The 15,544-nt window shown below is 32.8% G+C and overlaps 1 protein-coding gene and 1 long non-coding RNA gene across 2 annotated transcripts in view; both read left to right on the top strand.

Annotated features, from left to right (window-relative positions):
• Window positions 1-15,544, top strand: part of LOC142219981 (putative tricarboxylate transport protein, mitochondrial) — an 88,596-nt gene that overhangs the window by 63,437 nt on the left and 9,615 nt on the right. The window lies entirely within an intron of this gene.
• LOC142237056 (uncharacterized) lies at window positions 1,565-1,934 on the top strand. Its single transcript, XR_012722313.1, has 2 exons — window positions 1,565-1,625; window positions 1,697-1,934. It is a non-coding gene; the product is annotated as an uncharacterized LOC142237056 (long non-coding RNA).

The raw sequence follows: 15,544 nt of genomic DNA, 5'->3' as shown, positions 1-15,544 counted from the left end.
AAAACTTATAAAAATTCAGTAAATGTTTTTTAGTTCACTAACTAAGAAATGGGAAGGATTTTTCCTTAAATAAATTTCCAACACAGTAGTTAATGCATCGTTGATTCTATTATAAAAATACATGGACAATATAAAAATCTTACTACGAAATGTGGACAATTTACTAAGAAAAAATTTTGTATGGAAAAAAATTTTTGTAGTAAAAATTAACTTAACGACATTACCGATTCGTATGATGGCTTCCTACAGATTATTTCCCTTTTTATTATAAGTTGGAGTGTTTTTCCTCACATTGAACATTTTAGATAAAGTAGAATAAAAAGTAGTTAATATAATCCTTGACGGGTGTATATAATTTTTTATAGATTCCTCATAGATTTGGTATATATTTTACCTTAACTTATAGATAGAATTCCAACTAATCAATAAACGTGCTACTGGAAAATGTGAGTGCATCATGTGAGGGAGTTTTTAGAGACATTTTGTGTATATCTCGTATGATTGTTTGTGTTTGTTATTGCGTCATTTATGCTGTTGTTGGTTGATTTGATTCTAGAGACAATGGAATGTTCCTTGTGTGTTGTTTGTATCTTTTGTGGTGAGAGTTGTTTTCTTGCAATAGCGAGATCAGAAAGGGATCGTGTGTGTGTGGAGTTGTTTTTCTTTACGGTATGTATCCTTTATGACTATTTGTGTCTTTGAGTTTTATTGCTGCATTCAGTTCTGTTGATGCATTTATGAAGTGCACACGTGGATTTAATTTTGCAAAATTGTACGTGCGGTATTGGTGTTTATTAATGAAAATATATTTTAGAAACTGAGAAGTGAATGATGTGATGTTAGAGTAATCATAAACGCTTTTTATTGATAAAAAAAACAAATAACAGATTAAGGAACTGTATATTTCTGTTAATAGTTTAAAATTAGTGCGGATTTTTAATTGATTTACATAAAAAATATACAACATGAGTGGTAATAGGATGATTTATATTTATTCTACATCTGGATCACAGGTTTGAGATGCAACCAGTTTTTTGAATCTATATTTTTTATGTTACAGCAATTCCTACAGGTGAGTACTAAGTTCGAGTTTAGCCGCTAAAATTAAAAAAATCACTAAGAAAAGTATAAAACTATACGTCTTCGATACAAATTTACATAAAACTTGATGGAGAATAGCCCAAACCAAGTTTTTTATAAAGATTATTTTTTTATAATGGATTATTAAAGAAAACTTATCATGAAAATTTCGATTTTAGCCGCTAAAATCGAAATTAATATCCACCTTAAATATAAAATGCTATACTGAAAAGTGGAAATTATGTCTAATTTTATAATATTTTTTATTTCAAATATATTCTGAGAATAATTTCAATAACGCCCCATTAGTCCATGGATGTGATTCTAATCATGTACCTACTGGATGGATTTTTCAATGTGGTAAGTTTTTCTATAAACGGTATTTTGTCCGTTTTTAATAAAACCAAAATTTCAATTTATTAAAAATAATTATTTTTATTTGCAGGTAGACAGGCCTTGTAATGGTAATTTTTTTGAGTATTCTTACTGTTTAATGCTAACTAAGCTGACATCTTTATTGGCTCTAGAAAATACTCTTGAAAGCCGTAAGTTAAAAATATGAACAATAGAATTCGATAATATTTGTCTTATATTTTGTATAACTTTGCAATTTCAGATGCTTATAAGACAAATCCGCCCAACAAAAGTTAGCCAAAATCGATGAAATTGGACAACAATTCAATGAATATAGCAACTTATGCCGCATATATCTTTCATATGGATAGAAAACATGGAAATTTAAATTAATTAGTTAGTCCTAATAACATTGAATATTACTCTTTTGAATAAGCAATTACTAACTACCGACAAGTAACTGCATCCAACGTACGAATAAAAATATTTCCTTTATTGTATATCATAAGACATAGTTTTGTGTAATATAATAATAATTTTTTGAAATAAAATACTGGTGGTTATAGAAAATTGACTTGTTTTGTACGAAAAATTTCTTAGTTGTATACAGGCTTGTTGTACCTTTGATTCCTCAATTTCTCTACTTTTTTGAAAATTATACCGACAAACAGTTTATTTCAAACCAATTTCTTAATACAAGTTTCCCAAAAAATTGTTCATTTTTCCGGATAGCAAGAATATTTTGAATTAGTTTAACTATATTCTTCCCACAGCATAGTAATAATGAACTAAAATACGATGCAATACATGAACTAATTTATAAGAAAATCATGAACTTATCTAGATGAAAAAAATCTTTGGCGCCAAATCATGGTCATTCTTACTATGGGTTAGTTCATTTTTCATAAAAAATAGTCAACTTTTTTTTCGGTGTAGTATTCTATGATTTATGCAAGTTTTATAGGTAAGCGTTTTTCAAAATAAAACCTTCAGCTTTTCTTCAACATCTTCGATAAGATTTTTCTATGCAGCTAAAAATATATATTTATTTATATAAAAACATTCATTCATTTCGGGGGGGGGTTTGATCCCCTCACCCCCCCTGAATACGGCCTTGGTTTTCACACAATTTATTTCTAAGTTTTTTATTTCTATAAGGGCGAATACCCAATCAGGTGGCAGAAAATACCATTTATGGTCCTGATACTCTAACTGCCAAAATTGCGTCGATACACTGAAAAAAAAGCATGCCCGTTTTAAAGATTTTGTCTTTACACTAATTATTTCGGTATTGATTCCGAGCCAAAGAAGCGGAGAATTCAAGCAAGGATACATTTAAGACACAATTCTTCTTTTAAATTTGAGTTTTGCGTGCTTGATTCTAGGAAGCAAATTTTAGTTTTTCGTTTTTTCAGCTGTTTTTCTTCATATGCTATCAAACTTTAATTTCAAAATTCAGACTCCACTTCCAGTAGAAATTATGCGATGTTTCAAGTAAAAACGTCATTAAAATAAAGTGTTGAAAAACATGTCCTATTTTTGAACACTTTTTTGCTTTGTAGTCAAGATGCAAAAAGACAATTTCATTAATTTTAAAGAATTTTTATGATACCCTTTTCTAAGTCGGATCTCTTAACTATAAAGATAAAAAGACTTCATTGAAAAGCTTATCAACTTTTGAACAAGGAAAAAAACTTTATAACAGAGAAATGCATCTTCTACGCTAAGCAAAATTCGCAGTCGTATTTTAAGGACATGACATCTTTGGCCTGACGACAATATTTTTTTCAGTGCAAATAAAAATAACATAAAATATTATTATTATTATTATTATTTTATACAACAGTACTAACATGAAGGTCGGACTCACATTTAAATATTTATTATTATAATAAGTATAGCTTAAACGAAGGAGTTTTTGGGCTCAATTCCCATTCATTTGACCCACTCTCTATCCATAGGATGCATATGGTATGGATGGTTTTTGTAGCTAACACAATGCTTTCCAACGAATTAACTAGTTTTTGGTTACCATACTAAATTTGGTATGATAAGATACCAAACCCATAGAATGACAAACATCCTTTCAAGGTTATGTTGGGGATTTCTATAAATGGTATTTTATTCATTCTATTTCAAACTCCCCTCTATTTTACGTAGCTTACCATTTTTATGTGACACGAATTGAACATAGAACACATTGTCCATCTATGTTCTTGTCTGTCCAATAGGCTGAATTTAAACGAATCAATACTATTTCAAATTGTGGGGTGTAAAGCTATACATTTAAGTAGGATGACAAAACTATTGTAGTGAGCACCAAGATTTTTTGTCCTCGAACCGAAACAGAAATAAATTATCTCATATTCCGATTAATTTTATTGTATGTAATTAACTTTTATTGTGAATGGAGTAAACGAAAATTTTTTTACACTAATGAACTGCACGATATGAAAAAACAGTTAAATTTTGAGGTGTATCCTGGAATACCTACCATTGGCCCTGTGGAAAAATATGGATTTCCTGTCGTTGTGAAGTTTGAAACCCAGTCATCCGATCTACCATTCACCCTAATGCATCAATGAGAACTTAAAATTTTTTCCTCATTTCTAATTAAACCCTAAATGTTTATGACATGGCCAGATTGGTAATGGATTTAATTAATTGCATTTCGTAGGAGTATGCTTTTTCGTTTTTATCTCTCACAACTATCGTATATGGTATTCCTTCAAAGTCCGATCGAAATAACAAAAAATGAGGCGATTTTGTGCATGCTTACTAAGCAATTTTTGGGGTAAAAGCGTGCTAAATTACAGTTTATTGCCATGTTTATAATCCCTCATCATGCGGTTTTTCAGTTCACATTACCAATCACATCCCGTCCTGTACGTTGCAGTCCAGTCCGGTTCGGTCCACTGCCACATTCACACATGAATGAATGCTGCAGCATAGCCGGATGGATGGAGTAACTGTGACCAAGTAATGTCGGTCTCTGTATGTGTGTGGAGGTGATATGCAGGAGATGTTTGTACATCCAAATTGGCCAGTGAATTGTACAGTGCGTGACCTAATTTGGTTTCTGTTCATCACCACAGCTCTGTATCGTTCCCCACTGCAATACTTCTAAACGTTTGAGTGCATTCCCGGCTCTTTCTTAATCTTTTTTGTTTTCGATGAGGCGTTTTTGCATTTTCGTTGGTTTTTCTTCTCCGGTTATTTAAGACCCAACAGGTTTTTGGCATTTTTGTGGCCTATAACATTCAGTTAATGTTGCTGATGATAACTTGGAGGAAAGAAGTAACTCCAAATTGATGTCCAGTTTATTGGCTGGACAGAATTGTCTGCAAATATGGCACAAACTGTCTTTAGATCAGCAGAATCTTTTGGTTATCATCTTGTATGTTACACTCTAACTAACATGGATGTAGCAAGAGGGTGTCGAACCAATTCGAGTTTAAATTATGGCATAAACTTGTCATCATTATGAGCTATCTCCAGTGCTGTGTAGGTATATTAGCAAATGATGAGGGATTTAAAATATTTAGTTCTATGCTTTTATTATCAAATTAATATGATCGTCTTTTCCAATGTTAACAATCACCACTGTGCTTCATATTAGGTCACTATTTATTTCAGTACTGAAATAGTATTTAACATCACTTTAAAAACTTCCGAATTGTTCATCGCCATTAGACTTTTCGAAAATATTGGTGGAACTTTTATAAATCCATAGTATTTCTAAAGTTGTCCCTATGAAAGTTAGTTCATATCCACAGATTCACCATCTTATTGCAAATTTGGTATGGGAATGGCGAGGCTTTGGGAGTAACTTCATTTAACCTCATCATACATGGATACGTATGTAACGCCTAGTATGGATATTTATTTTTTTTTAATGCTGTTCCATCCTAGCCATTGCATATCACCGTGACCATTGATGATGGCAATGCTGTCTTTGAAAGTAAGCAAGCAGGTGGGGTTATTGGCCCATCAAGTTAACTAATTAGGCACAGCAGTAGCAGTACCACAAATCATTCCAAGATAAACCAACTTCACATATTAAGAGGCGGTTTTCAATAAAAAACGCCTTTTACAAATCCACATGTGGGGAATGTGGGGAAATTGAGCCTGTTTCTAATAATTTCTCCCAAAAGTGTGACTTCACATACCCATGGCGATTGTAATGGGGATTGACACTTAATTGGATTAGGCGTTACGACTTGTCTCCTTGATGAGCATTTGTGGCGTAGGTATTGCATACACAACCTATGTGTAAGCATTGATTAAAAATATTTTTCAAACAAAGAAGTCTCATTATTTCTGATTACGATGCAGGCAGACATAGACATGTGTACATAAGGGAAGTGGAAATTGTTTGTGCTTTTAAAAAAGAAGATGCGTGTCAAGCTAATTTGAAAGAGACAATTTGCCAGTTTGCCGCCATCCCACAACAATCTGAATGAGGTAGCCTTTCATGAAATTAGTGTCAAATTTACAATTTTGGAAATGCGATTGCTCACAATTCTCTTCGGTCTTTTAACCAACTTAATTTGCTAATTGAAGTTGTAAATATGGTTAACAACAATTTCGGCGATTGTCATTTAGTTATAAGGCAACAGTCTCTGTTCGCGGTTTTAGCACTGCCCTCGTCGTCATTTATATATGAATTTTCAAGGTTAGACGTATTACATAACAATAAGAGAACCGGAAAACAAAACAAATGTATACATACATATACGTAGAAATTCATACAAGGTCGATAATATCAAACAATGGACTGGGATCGTGAAGAATAAATCGGAGAAAACAATGCGCACAAAATAAGAGGGACATTGCAAAATAAAAGGGACATATTGTTTGCAAAAATATTCGAAATGTATGCATTACAGATTGTGGTTTTCGTACGAAACACAATTCTAGTAAACACAGTTGTCTGAATTCACATTTGCTTGCTACAACAACAATTATATCCAACAAGTATTCGCAGGATCTTGATTTTTGTAAATTCGTATAAAAGACAACATTACATGATGTTTAAAATATCAAAAACTCAATTTCTTCAAAATAAGGAAAAGTCGATAACATATACCTTCCGACACTATGTTAAGTACTGGCAATGTATCCTAATTAATATGTAGTATAGCAGCTTCCTATTACACACACGCTGTTACGAATGTAACTTTGGATGTTTTGAGTTAAGTTCTCAAACTTAACCTTTAGAGTAAAGAATTATAATAAAACACAAACGTTGTCCTCGATAAATTTTACCGTTTGACTTTTAATTCCATTAAAACTGACAAAGTTGTTTAACTATTAGGTTTTATTATCTAAATTGAAAATATAAAAAAATACTTCGATATGGCTATGTAATAAAAAAGTACAAAGGTTGATCTTAAAAGTACAAAGGTTGACTTAATTAAGCCTTCGTGAGAAGAAGCGAAACGATTTTCATTGATAAGATACATTGAAAATGATTACCTAATGTATTGTATTTATAAAGGGTGATTCTTTTGAGGTTAGGATTTTCATGCATTAGTATTTGACAGATCACGTGGGATTTCAGACATGGTGTCAAAGAGAAAGATGCTCAGTATGCTTTGACATTTCATCATGAATAGACTTACTAACGAGCCACAACGTCGAATTTTCAGTGAATGGGCCCTAGAAAAGTTGGCAGAAAATCCGCTTTTTTATCGACAAATTTTGTTCAGCGATGAGGCTCATTTCTGGTTGAATGGCTACGTAAATAAGCAAAATTGCCGCATTTGGAGTGAAGAGCAACCAGAAGCCGTTCAAGAACTGCCCATGCATCCCGAAAAATGCACTGTTTGGTGTGGTGTGTACGCTGGTGGAATCATTGGACCGTATTTTTTCAAAGATGCTGTTGGACGCAACGTTACGGTGAATGGCGATCGCTATCGTTCGATGCTAACAAACTTTTTGTTGCCAAAAATGGAAGAACTGAACTTGGTTGACATGTGGTTTCAACAAGATGGCGCTACATGCCACACAGCTCGCGATTCTATGGCCATTTTGAGGGAAAACTTCGGAGAACAATTCATCTCAAGAAATGGACCGGTAAGTTGGCCACCAAGATCATGCGATTTGACGCCTTTAGACTATTTTTTGTGGGGCTACGTCAAGTCTAAAGTCTACAGAAATAAGCCAGCAACTATTCCAGCTTTGGAAGACAACATTTCCGAAGAAATTCGGGCTATTCCGGCCGAAATGCTCGAAAAAGTTGCCCAAAATTGGACTTTCCGAATGGACCACCTAAGACGCAGCCGCGGTCAACATTTAAATGAAATTATCTTCAAAAAGTAAATGTCATGGACCAATCTAACGTTTCAAATAAAGAACCGATGAGATTTTGCAAATTTTATGCGTTTTTTTTTTTAAAAAGTTATCAAGCTCTTAACAAATCACCCTTTACATACAAAAAACATATTTCATACGTGTTCACATTACATTGTTTTAAAACGACTTCAATAAAATGAAATATACGTTACAATTAAATGTACATTTAAAGAAAATAAAAAACGAACGTTAATAAATGCAAAATTTTAAATTAACGGAAAAGTCATATAAGTTCCCAACACGCGTTTTGACCCTCAATTCCAACGTGCTCCAATCAAAGTCAACTAATCGATTGAACAAGTTCCAATGTATAAATTGAAAATTCAACTCTGAAGTACAAAACTTGATTTTCGACTGTGAGATTTTTATTTGAAAAATAGTTTGATTCTTCCAAACTCTAAAATTGGTTGGTTGGTTAAGGCTCTAAAATTCGTTACATTTCTTAGTGTTTCAAAGCTTCCCTATCAGGTTTCACCGTAATGTGAAACGCCGTTCGGTGTTAAACATCACCTTTGGCATCACAATGGACTAAATAATAGTCAAATATCGGACAATCAGTATACCTAACCTTTATCAATAAGTGGTTACTAAATCATGATTCTCAATCATGCTTGTTTATAAAATTATTTCATAATAATGATGATTATTGAGATTATAATTGTCCGCATGACATTTTTTTTTTGTATTTGCATAAAACGAATATGAGGGAACCTCAGATGCATTTAAATTTTAATGAATTCGAGCGGTAATAACAGTTCCACAATGGCCTTCTCATTTCTCTGACTACCTTTAAAAATTGTGTACTAAATTTTGAAAGGGAAAGCTCATTGTTAGTGAACAAAATGCGTGCAAAAAATACCCCATACAAAGATAAAAACAACAAAACAAAAGCGCACGCGCGCATTTCCATAGAATAATGAGTGAGTCTGTGCACAGTCATTTAGATGCTTGCGTTGGGCAACCGTTAATTTAATCACGCACTCACGATGAGAGGTGTTTCGCGGAAAGAGAAATACACATCTATTGTCCAAAGGAAGATGACAAATGTTTTTACCACATTATTGTACATACTCTGGTGATAGCTTCATTGGTTTATTAGGGTTTAGAGTTTTTTCACAAAATGTGACACAAATTGGAATTCAGCATTAAATTTTAAAAGCTAAGAAGCTTTTTATTGTTAAATGCCTATTTTCAAACAATTTATCGGCAGTGTTCGGCAGAATTTGCCTTTTAAAAATAAATTATACACAGGAAAAAAAGTAAGCTATGTTATGGGAAAAAATAACTATCTCTAATTGTTGTAAATTGAACAAAATTGTATTCCAAATGTTGTGATTAATTAAATTAACGAACTTTTTCGGAGATTTTTGGTTTATTCTTACTATTTTTGAAAAGGGTACGAAAAAATTATTCTGCTTTAGTTGGCACTGAACTTACACTAATAGAAAAAATTACCTTCCAAAGTTGTGAACGAACGGTAACAAAATGAAACGGACACGTTTGCGAAAACTCAAAACGGAATTTTAACGGTTTCGTCTACGGGCGTTCACGCTTTAATGAACGGCTTTCGCTTTTCTTTTTTTATGGGTGTACGAGTATTTGTATGTCATTGAAAGTTTACAGACATTTAGTTCATAAAATTTTTGAGACTTACTTGGAATAAAGAAAAATTCGTTGGGCTAGGATTTTTTTTTACAAAATTTTAAAACGAAATATATATTTTGTTGCATTAAATATAAGTTATTTTTAGCACCAGTTTTAGAACTCTTTTCTCTCCAAAAACGGGTCTAGGTTCAAAATATGGAACCCACTTTGTTAACATTTTGCAAAAAAAAAAAACAAAATTGTGGGCTCATATCTCGCGAACTGTTTTGTATGATTTTATAAGTTCTATACAGCAAAGAAAATCATAAAAATCAGTTCATTTTTTTCAAAGTTGGTCACCTCGGGGACCAACTAGGGACCCACAAACTTTCAAACTTAGACGGAAACACCTCAGCTTTCGCACAAAGGAAAACTTATGTTGATACACTGAAAGAGTTTTCTTTTGTGAGGAACGAATTTTTAGACAAAGTTTTTTTCGACGCTAAAAAACTTTCTTTATCAACAAATAAAAATGATTAAAGATAAACGTTGAATTGCTCATTATAAATTCGGGTTTATTTGCTCTTAAAGAAAATACTTTATAAGAAAGAAGAATTTCCTTCCGGAGGAAAGTATTTTATTCTTTGGGTGTATCTTTATCCGTTCAAAAGTTGCACGATTTTTTGGAACCACTGTGCGGTGGTGGACTTTTATCCATTGAAATGTTTATGCTTGCATACTTTAATTAAATAATTTCCGAAATAATAACATGTTTGCTATAAACATGCTACGTGTTCCCCATCCAAAATTAAAAAGTAATATTGAAACATGTCATCCTTAAAGATGAGGGATCCTTAATCCCAAAATTTTGACAATCCCTTTAAATATTTTGTAACTAATTTCGGGAATGTTGCACTTTTCAATGGAAAGTATATTTTTAATACTCTAAAAAATTTGTCTAAAATTTCATTTCAGAGCAAAGTAAAAAGTTAAAATTAAAGCCAACTTTCTACTACAAATTCGTATGAAAACTCTTTTGATCATAGAATATGGTCAATTTATGTTTATTCCTAATGTCCAACTTACTTATGGTAATCGTTATGCAGCTGGGTGGTGATGCATCCATCCATTCAATAGTGTTGTAGGTTAACATGAAATGTTCAAAACATTTTCCACAATAGGGTCATGTTTACTCAGCCAAATAAACCCGAAAAGTGATTAATTGCATCAGGCGTGTTCCTCTTTTTCTTGACCACTATATAAGTCTGTCTATGACAATAGAGACGACACGAAAGTCTTCCACCCAATGTCAAAGATAAAACAACAAAGTTTAGTTGATGCGTTGTTTTCGAATTTAGAGATTTTGTTTGCTTGCATGAAAGTGAGCATTGGGAGAAGATCACACACAATGGCCATCACAAATCTCACTTTTCTTAACAGGGCCTAGGTGGCGTTAAATTTCACTGAAGTATGCCTCGAAAAATCCCAAAACATAGATGCTAATTGTGATGTGACAATTCCTTAAAATCACCAGCTAAGCCCAATCTACGCATGGCTAACGTCTTAAGTAGCTATTTGTTTACTCGGAATAGTGTGGTTATTCGACTTTTGTCTACAATACGAAAAAAAGGTCCCAATTATAAAGGGTGATTTGTTAAGAGCTTGATAACTTTTTTAAAAAAAAAACGCATAAAATTTGCAAAATCTCATCGGTTCTTTATTTTAAACGTTAGATTGGTCCATGACATTTACTTTTTGAAGATAATTTCATTTAAATGTTGACCGCGGCTGCGTCTTAGGTGGTCCATTCGGAAAGTCCAATTTTGGGCACCTTTTTCGAGCATTTCGGCCGGAATAGCCCGAATTTCTTCGGAAATGTTGTCTTCCAAAGCTGGAATAGTTGCTGGCTTATTTCTGTAGACTTTAGACTTGACGTAGCCCCACAAAAAATAGTCTAAAGGCATCAAATCGCATGATCTTGGTGGCCAACTTACCGGTCCATTTCTTGAGATGAATTGTTCTCCGAAGTTTTCCCTCAAAATGGCCATAGAATCGCGAGCTGTGTGGCATGTAGCGCCATCTTGTTGAAACCACATGTCAACCAAGTTCAGTTCTTCCATTTTTGGCAACAAAAAGTTTGTTAGCATCGAACGATAGCGATCGCCATTCACCGTAACGTTGCGTCCAACAGCATCTTTGAAAAAATACGGTCCAATGATTCCACCAGCGTACAAACCACACCAAACAGTGCATTTTTCGGGATGCATGGGCAGTTCTTGAACGGCTTCTGGTTGCTCTTCACTCCAAATGCGGCAATTTTGCTTATTTACGTAGCCATTCAACCAGAAATGAGCCTCATCGCTGAACAAAATTTGTCGATAAAAAAGCGCGAAACACATTCCGAACCGAACACTGATTTTGGTAATAAAATTCAATGATTTGCAAGCGTTGCTCGTTAGTAAGTCTATTCATGATGAAATGTCAAAGCATACTGAGCATCTTTCTCTTTGACACCATGTCTGAAATCCCACGTGATCTGTCAAATACTAATGCATGAAAATCCTAACCTCAAAAGAATCACCCTTTATTTTAAACTCGTGTTAAACACATAGTATTTTGCACCAAAATGTATGAAATCTCATGATATTCTATGTAGATGGATAAATAGCGATATACAGTCGGCTGTTCAAATCACGAAAGCCTTGAAGTTTTCCACAATTGCTTTCTATTACGATGGATATAAGGCGAAGGCGAACTTTTCATTGGGCACGTTTACTTTATTTTTTACGTTAATATATTATTGGTGGGCCACCGTGGTGTTATGGTTAGCACGTCCGCCTTGTAATGCTGGTGATATTTGTTTTAAAACTTCTCTAAGTGGTTTCACAGTAAACTCAACATTTTTATTTTTTCATAAAAAAAAATATAACTTTGAGGATATTAGTCACAATACTATATACAGTATGTTTATGTATTGGACCATTTCCGTTTAATTTAAAAACAAATCGCTAATGCACTATATACATACATGCATACATAGATGACGAAATTTGTCACCATTAATTCCGCCTACAACTGCCTCCCAAACTTCATTTACATTATTTTCTTTCTAGTTATTCACTTTTATCTTCATCGATAGACATGCACCCAAATGGTATATTAATAGATATTTACTCAAGGTAATTCATACGTTCGGCTGTTTGCCTCCAGTATCCAAGTTACATCTGAGTGTTTCTCAATATGCTGGTACTTTCCCTTTTATGACTTTGGATACGCAGAAAAAGTGAGATTGCATTTGTTGATATTGGCAACTTGCAATACATTTGTAAGTTTACTTATTTGCAGCCATACCACCCAGAGGCGTAAATGATAGATTATCAGGCCTGATTCTTCTACAGAAAGACGTATCTTTGCCATCATACACATGGAGAAATACTTTAAGTAAAACCATTAGAAATGAAGTTTGATTTCTTTGGAAACTTTCTTATTATGGAGTAAACGTCATGTGATAATCAGTTGGGCTGATCAAAGATTATAGATTACAGAAGATGGGAGATTGGCTACTGAGCACATCAAACCATTTACCACATTAGTTTAATACTCGAACCAAACACGTATACGACAAGTATTGACATGGCATTAAAATGCAAATAAAAAGAAATTAAGAGCACGAAATAAATTTCCATAAAGGGGAAAATGTATTTTTTTGTTGTTGCCTAAAATTTAACATTTTTTCATTAAGCAAATTAAATTTTTCATTTAAAAAATAAAAACGAAAAACAACTAAAAGATTACAAACATGTATTAAACTAATCTAGTAAATGCAACATTTGGTATGACGCAAGCCAATCTCCCATCTTCCTCAAATCTATAATCTTTGGGGCAGATATCCACTTAATACTGGAAACCGCTACTGGGAAATTGTACGGATGGATGGATTGTATGATACAAACAAAAAATGTAAGCATCATAAATTCCCAATCAAACAAAACAAAAAGCCCTCTCACACACACTACAAATATACCCATGGACTTGGTTATAGATTTCGCTACATGCAATAATTATTTTTGACTTTTCTCTCCTAAATGATATCTAGATTTGTCGGGATGTATATATGTACATACATCATAGTTTATTTCTCTTTATGTAAGTACTTTTTCTTTTAGTTTCAATTCGAAGTGTAGAAAATGTTTTATGGGGCGTAAAAAGTTCACTTGGAAAACTGAAAACTCTTCATTTCCACATCAATGCAAGTCTCAGTCCATCAATCTTATCCGCTGCCAAATTTCTTCAGAGTAGTGGAAGACCCTACTACTTCCACCACATAATACCACAATTCATTTGTAAGTTTGACACTGAAATCTTCAGCCATCATCTTTTTCAATTGCTATAGATGTAGCTACTGACATCTCTCTTTTTTGTGAAGGATGGATTTTTTTCCTATAAGATTTGTCATTCATCGTCATTTGTATCTATTACACTCTTCATAAATAGACGGCTATTTGCAGATAGATTATGCTGTTTGCCAAAGGGAATTGAAATACACAGTATGAAAAACATATGTGAGGCTATAATTCTAGGAATATGTTCCAAGATTTATTCCAAAGTGAACGACAAAACGAAAACGAAAAAATAATTTGAGATTGGTATTTCCATCTTTCCAAAGGTTGTCTATCTCTGTTAATATCTCATTTCTCATTTCAAATTTTTGTTTTCTCGCAAAACACCGTACGTTATTGATAGTTAGCTAACCCCGTATGATACAATATCGATACCAAATGGTGCAAGCGGTACCCAAACATGAAAGTACCATATGGTACATATTATGAAAATACCAATATGGTATTCAAAATAATACCTAAGCAGTATTAATATTTATACCATAAAGGTATTGATGTATAAACAGTGCTGTATTACCAAATAATACCAAAACGGTATTGGGTTTAATACAAACCCGGTATTTATTAATAAAGGGTGGTTAAATTATAAGGGCCGATGTTGAATGTGAACCACACCTAAACGCCAAGTTTTTTCCGAATTTTATTTGACATTTCTCTATTTCAGACTTACTCAATTTGAACCATGGACGTCGTGAATGGGCAGAATGTTTCCAAGAAATGGCAACAGTGGATGATCAATTTTCGAAGGAAATCATCTTCAGTGATGAGGCACATTTTCACCTCAGTGCACCCAGAAAAAAGTGTCTTCGAAACTAAAGGAAAAAATGTTCACCAATTTAGTTTAGCCATTTTATTTCCATTCAGTTAATTTTTGTGTGAAATAATAAAATCTACTTGTTTCAGTAAAAAAATCCTAAATTGAAAGCAGTAAGGAATAGTTCATTAACTAGAATAAGGCATGCCATTTTACTAATACTGTTTTCTTCGCTGGGTATAAGAATTTACTACTGAAAAAGAAAATTTTATTCACTGATAACAAAGCATTCGTAAAAATAAACAAAAACCGAACTAAAACCAAGTTTCCTCAAATTTAGTAAGATTTCTTATAAAATGATAATTCTGACTTCCTTTATTATAGAAAGCTTATCATACATGCGAATAACACTTGGCATAGAAAAATATTTTAGTTCATTCCTACTAAGAAGTAGTCAATCCTTTCAATATTTAAGGAAACACACTTGTTAGAATATAGGAAAATTTCCTACATTTCTTTTATCTACCTGTAATCGATACCTGTCATCGATGTAATCGATGTGTTTGTGCGTGGGTTGTTTTTTTAGTTGGAATCGCGTTGTTATGGTATACTGAGAGATTGTTAAATATAATATAGTAAATTAATATAACAAAAAACAAATAAAATATATAAAATATTTGTTATTTTAAATTAGTGAGAAAAATGTTCGTTTTTTTGTAAATTGGTTTATAAAAAAAGAAAACACCAGCAGTATAACAACCCCTTCATTCGACTTCATTTTGGAATCTTCAATTATCAGGTAATATTCAGTGACGCTAACCTTTTGTGAAAAAATTGGTTTAGGATTTTTTTTGTTTATATTTGTAGATTTTGACATTGGACAAAATTGCTAGGCAGCAACTTTTTCTAAGTGAAAGGTACTAGAAGAAGAAAAAAATGTGTTTTAATATTTCAAGGCCAGTCGATGCTGTTGATTCTAAATAAATATATTTAATGTATTAATAAAACATGTCTT

Source organism: Haematobia irritans, chromosome 1, assembly GCF_050003625.1.
Source record: "Haematobia irritans isolate KBUSLIRL chromosome 1, ASM5000362v1, whole genome shotgun sequence".
In the NCBI taxonomy this organism is placed as follows: domain Eukaryota; kingdom Metazoa; phylum Arthropoda; class Insecta; order Diptera; family Muscidae; genus Haematobia; species Haematobia irritans.
This window is presented reverse-complemented; position numbering and strand designations above follow the sequence as displayed.